Genomic DNA, 6,695 nt, shown 5'->3' on the forward strand with positions numbered 1-6,695 from the left:
AAGCCTGCTTCTCCCTCCCTCACTGCCCCTGCTTGTATTCCCTCTCTCTCTGTCAAATAAATAAATAAAATCTTTAAAAAAAAAAAGAGTTTAAAGGAGAAAAAAATTTAGACATGCTAATTCTATGCACAGTTCTTATATTAAGTCATTAAAATCCCTTCTTAAAGCTTTTCGGGTATTTAAGTGGATCTAAAAGAAAAGTGCAGGGCAGTTTGTATCTCAAGAATTATATAATACTCGGGGCACCTGGGTGCCTCAGTCGTTAAGCGTCTGCCTTCGGCTCGGGTCATGATCCCAGGGTCCTGGGGTCGAGCCCCGCATCGGGCTCCCTGCTCTGCGGGAAGCCTGCTTCTCCCTCTCCCACTCCCCTTGCTTGTGTTCCTTCTCTCGCTGTCTCTCTCTGTCAAATAAATGAGTCTTTAAAAAAAAAAAAAAAAGAATTATATAATACTCAATTAGCTTAGTTTGTGCTTTTTTTTTTTTTTTTCCAAACTAGCAGTGGCCCCCAGCTCTATGTGGAGAATAATGCGCTCGCAGTAATGCTGGAGGCACAGTGGTTTCCCATTTTTTCAGGCTGCAATATTCCTCATTACACACAGCTAAAATGATGTTTTACATTGACACACTGGGCTTTCCAAAACAGGCCTACATTCATGCAATACATTGTTTCATTGGTGAGGAAGGAAGAAATACCAGGGTGGGACCTGGGCAGCAAGAGACTGGTCTTTGAAGAGCTATAACATTATTTCACAAACTGCACATCTCAATCCAAAGATATTTTACATTGCAGACACTATAAATCTCAGCACTTTTTTTAGTATCAGCTAAAATAATATTTTCTTTTATTCCTAGGAAGACATTACCATGAAAAACTGAAGCATTCCCATTCCGCTAAATAGTAATTCTTCATTTCACTGGTATCTACATCGGCCACCATTGCTTTCTAAACCAGTAATACCTGACAAATGGCAGAACTGAAGGTATATTTCTGTTATCCCCACCAAGATGTGCTATGAAGAAGGCAAACACGATTCTGCTTCTTTTCCTCCTTTTTATTTCTCCTCAGAAGTATCTCTTCAAACACAGTACTTCATTTATTTACCTGTAACATTGATTACGTATCAATTGTGTGTAAGACATTTATGTTCTTCACCATTATTCAATGCTCTGCTAGGGCCTTTTTTTTTCCTTTTGGTGGTGATAGTAGGGGTGGTCGTAGTGAATTTCTAAGGGGTGGTCAAGAATGACATAGAGACATCCACGTCCAGCCAAGATGAAGAACAGTGACCAGACTTACCCTTCTGTCTGAAACAACTAAAAAAAAAAACCAGACAAAATATATTATATGAGTGGTTTTCAAGAAATCCGAGCATCAGAAAATTAAGGACAATGATCACTCAGAGACAAGAAAGAAATGAGGTGAACATTAGGAATGCCCCAGCTTCCTAACTGGGGAGAGTTTCCAGGCTGTAGCACAGACAAGGAGAACCCAAGTAGAGCCCAGAGGTGTCCCTGAGTTGAGGAAACAGAGCTGGAAGTCTGGGTAAGCCACAGCAGCTCGAATTCACAGGGAAGAGGGAGCTGTGGGCAGCATTGTGGAGATCTACAGTGGGTCTCCCTGGAGTATAAAAGAATTATACCCCATAATAGAATTCTCCCCAGAAATCATACAGGTGATGGGATTAGTAGACAAAGATACTGCAACAGTTATTGTAACCGTTTGATACACTTACTAAGTTAGAGGAAAGATTGAACATATTAAGTAGAGACATGAAAATATATAAAAGATGCAAATCAGACTTCTAGGAATGAAACTACAATGTCTGAAATGAAAAATGCCCCTTATGAGAACAGCAATAGATCAGATACTACAGATTAAAATATTATTGAAATTTCAGACATAGAATTAGAAACCATCCAAAAAGAAATACAGAAAGAAAAACACTGGGGGAAAAAAAATGAACAGTTCTTCCACGAGTTGTAGAACATCTTCAAATGGTACCCATAAAAGAGGAGCAGATAAAATATTTAAAGGTATAATGATCAAATTTTTTCCAGATTCGATGAAAACTATAAACCCATAAATCCTAGAAGCCCAACAAGTCCTACACATAATACAACACATGAAGAAAACTAAACCAAAGAACATCATAATTAAGATGCCTAAAACCAGTAGTAAACAAAAAAAGTATCTAGGGAGCAAGAAGAAAAAAGTCATATTATGGACAGAAGAACAAAGATAAGGAGGATAATATAATAGACTTCTCATTGGAAATATGACAACTGAGAAGACAATGGAGCAGCATCTTGAAAGTACTGGAAGAATAAAACTGTCAACCTCGAATTTTATATCCAGTAAAAACTCTTTCAAGAATGAAGGCAAAATATTTTTTAAATGCACAAGCAGAAATAATGCATTAAAAACTATGAACAATAAAGAAACATTTTTTCTTATTTTTTAACTCCCCCAAAGGATAATTAGTATGTAAAGCAAAAATAATAAAAATGTATTGAATAGATTTTAAACATCATGAGTAGTTAGGGAAATGTAAATTAAAGCCACAATGAAATACCATTACACATTTTAGATACTAAAATATCTAAAATTAAAAATACTGATGGCATGAAGCAACTAGAACTCTCATGTGCTGCTGGAGGGAACAGAAAATGGAACAACCACTATAAAAAACAGTTTAACAATTTCTCAAAAAATTAAATACACACCTAGCAGCCCCCGTGAACAGCAAATGTTTCAGTAAATGAAAGCATTCCAAACCATCATCCAGTAGACCTGCAACCATCCACAGTGGGAGGTGAGTAGTAGAAGGTGAAGAGAATTAGTCGTTCTCTTCCTAAGTCAAAGTAAAAGGCTTAGAGAGAGATACCAATTGAGAGAAATCCCTTTTTGCTCATAAACCAGATACCATTCCACCTGGCAGTACCACTACCTTTGGAAGATAAGCACAAATTCTCATGATAAAAAAAAAAGATACTATTTTGAATCCTACTGTAAAAATCTTTTTTTTTTAAGATATTATTTATTTATCTGACAGATAGAGACACAGGGAGAGAGGGAACACAAGCCAGGGGAGTGGGAGAGGGAGAAGTAGGCTTCCTGTGGAACAGAGAGCCCTACGTGGGGCTCAATCACAGAACCCTGCGACAATGACCTGAGCCGAAGGCAGACGCCCAACGACTGAGCCACCCAGGCGCCCCCCTACTGTAAAAATCTTACAGAAATAGCTATAACACAACTGTATAATAATAAGCCTAGAGTAGTATGATAATCATACATTGTATAGCAGGGCTTTCAAGTTCAACATTTGAAGCAATAATCATTTTTTAATTACTATAATTTATTTTACATTTAAGTAAGCAATTTTAACAGCAAAGCATTTTTTAATTAGGCACATACAGAAACTATTCAAATTAGCTTAAGCCCCCATTTTCCCACACTCAAAGAGATTTCTGAAAGCCTTGCCAAAGCTCAGACGTGGTCTTTGATAAGTCCAACATTTTACCTTCCCTTTTCTCACATTGAAAAATCAATCACTGGGGGCACCTGGGTGGCTCAGTTGGTTAAGCAACTGCCTTCCGCTCGGGTTGTGATCCTGGAGTCCCAGGATCAAGTCCCACATCCAGCTCCCTGCTCAGCGGGGAGTCTGCTTCTCCTTCTCACCCTCCCCCCGCCTCGTGCTCTCTCTCTCTCATTCTCTCTCTCAAATAAGTGAATAAAATCTTAAAAAAAAAAAAAAAATCAATCACTGGGCCCTAACAAAAACAAACTACTCTAAAATATCACTTCTCTACTCCCTTTTAATTTTTTAAGCACAAGATGTATAGAAAACATGCACAAATAGTAAGTTCTCAATGGGAACACAGCCATGTAACCATTTCCCAAGTTAAGAATTTGTACAGTCCTAGACCTCAGTCCACTTGTGTCCCCTCCCAATCATAATCCCTGCAGCCCTTCCCTGAGGTAATGGATATCCAGACATCTAACACTATAAATTAGTTTTGTCTATTTTTGAACTTTATATAAATGGAAAATCATACCATAAGTTTTGTTTGTTCTCCCAACTTTTTATTTGAAAACTTTTAAACCTACAGAAAAGTTATGAGTGTATAAAAAAAAAACCCATATATCATTAACCTAGATTTACTAGTTGCAAGTATTTGGCCACCCTTCTCAATATATCTTTCTCTCTTTGAATAGATAGATTATTGATTAATAGATGATAGATAGATAGATAGATAGATAGATAGATAGATAGATAGATCATTAGAAACTAAATTACAGATTATGGACATGACACCTCATTTTTAAATACTTCACCATGCATATCCTAAGAATAAAGACATTCTCTATATAACCATAATATTATCACACTTAAGAAAATTAACAATAGGGGCACCTGGGTGGCTCAGTCGTTAAGCGTCTGCCTTCGGCTCAGGTCATGATCCCGGGGTCCTGGGATCGAGCCCCACATCGGGCTCCTTGCTCAGTGGGAAGCCTGCTTCTCCTCTCCCACTCCCCTTGCTTGTGTTTCTTCTCTTGCTTTGTCTCTCTCTGTCAAATAAATAAATAAAATCTTTAAAAAAAAGAAAGAAAATTAACAATAATTCCATAATATCTAACATCCAGCTCATATTTAGTTTTCCTCAATTTGCCAAAAATGACTTTTGTAAACTCTTTTTCTAAGCAGTATTCAGTCAGGTCTCACTTATTACATTTGGTTGTTAATTACCTCTTTAGTCTCATTTAATCTACTATCTAATCCCTGCTTCTTTTTTTCTCTGTGACATTTCCTTTTTGGAAAGTCCAGACCAATTTGTCTTTTAGAGTACCCCACAATCTGGATTCATCTGTTTCTCTATGGTATCATTTAACTTGTGCCTCTGTCCTCTATATTTCCTCTACACTACAGATTAGGTCTACAGCCTCAGTGAATCCGGGTTAAATATTTTGGGCAAGAAGACATCATAGAAGTATACCCATCTATCCAATACACTCTCATATTCTTTCCTCTCATATATTTCCCTCCCAATTCTCTGTGGCTATTTCCAAGAAGAGCAGCAAGTAAGCCCCAGGAACTGTTCAGTAAAACTACTGAAGTTCACAGAAAATGCGGAAGAAAAACATGTCAATGTGCATGACAGTCTGGCTTAGATGGCTGCAGTATCATTTTCATTGAGGTCTTGGCTCCCTGACCCTCACGATGACAAAACTGAATCTTGAATTTCATGTAAAGGGACAGCATACTTTTTCTTAGTATTATTTCAGAGAGAAGTAGCCAAGTCTGTTTTTGCAGATACCATTTATTAAAGGCAAATATTTCCCAGTGCATTTCATGTTTATCAGCATCAAAAAAAGCAGAGAAAGAGAAGTGAGATGGAATTAGAGACTCAGCAGGGGAATGATGATAGTATTAGAGAGGTGGCTTTCAAACATTTCAGACCATGACTTCCCACCACATATACACAAGCACAGATAAAGTAAAAAAAAAGAAAAAATCCTAAAACAATACTTACCCTTACTATGTGTGAAGGAACCCCAATATTTTATATCTTAGTCTTACATTATTTTTTTTAAAGATTTTATTTATTTTATTTTATTTTATTTTATTTTATTTTATTAAAGATTTTATTTATTTATTTGACAGAGAGAGACACAGCGAGAGCGGGAACACAAGCAGCAGGAGTGAGAGAGGGAGAAGCAGGCTTCCCACTGAGCAGGGAGCCCCATGCGGAGCTCCATCCCAGGACCCTGAGATCATGACCTGAGCTGAAGGCAGATGCTTAAAGACTTAAAGACCAGGTGCCCCTAGTCTTACATTATTTTTTTAAAAATACAAGAATTTGTGTTTTATCTATAAAATTTTTTTAACCCCCAATGGTTCGAGTCCTGGAGTTGGGGGTGGGGGGGAAATGCATTAGGCTAAGTGTTTAGCAAATACATGAGGAGGAATTGGATTAATGGTAACAGCCTACCCGAGTAGAGAATTATCTGTTAAACTTTAATTGTTCAAACCAATTGTTTCCTTCAGCTATAGAATTATATAAAGATCAATTGGAGTCAAAAAACACTTGAGTTTGAGTTCTTGCTTAACTATTTTCAGCCATATTACCTTGAGCAGGTCCCTTAGACTTTGCTGGGACTATATTCCTCCTCTGTGAAACAAAGATGATATCAACAAGTCCCCCGAGTTGTTGTAGAGGTTAAGGGAGAGAGGGAATGTGAAAGGCCTAGCACGAAGCAACAAATGAACACCATGTTCCGGTTCCGGGGAGGGAGCGCAAAGGCCATAGCACAATTTCCCTTTTGCTTGAAGAAATCAGAGTAAGTAAATCACGTGAGCTTTTGGAATCATTTTAGAGTGCCCCCGTTGCCCCGATAAACCATCAGTTCTATGTTTCAGACCATCTGCTGAAGAGTGTAGGTCAGACAGTGAGAAGCACTGGACAAAACAATGATCTCAGTCTGTACCTAGGTCCTCTCAGAGTGACACATTTCTTGGATCAAGAAGTGGTGGAAACTGGCACAAATGACCAGCACAGATGATGTGAACTTCCTGCCATGCAAGGAGTACCTAAAAACCAGTAAAATGGTTTAAATTTGTGCAGGTTTACTCCTCTAAGTGGATGTGTCTCGCTCATCATTTGTTTTAATTATTCCTGATGTGTTGCCTATCACA

General features: G+C 37.8%; 1 long non-coding RNA gene across 1 annotated transcript; it reads right to left on the reverse strand.

Moving 5' to 3' along the window:
- Positions 1 to 455: 455 nt before the first annotated feature.
- Positions 456 to 5,581, reverse strand: LOC118025617. The gene is made up of 2 exons (XR_004683368.1): positions 4,416 to 5,581; positions 456 to 1,314 (listed from the first exon to the last, which is right to left on the reverse strand). It is a non-coding gene; the product is annotated as an uncharacterized LOC118025617 (long non-coding RNA).
- Positions 5,582 to 6,695: the final 1,114 nt, after the last annotated feature.

This window comes from Mirounga leonina, unplaced genomic scaffold (assembly GCF_011800145.1).
Source record: "Mirounga leonina isolate KUSES-001 unplaced genomic scaffold, KU_Mleo_1.0 Mir_201, whole genome shotgun sequence".
Lineage (NCBI taxonomy): Eukaryota > Metazoa > Chordata > Mammalia > Carnivora > Phocidae > Mirounga > Mirounga leonina.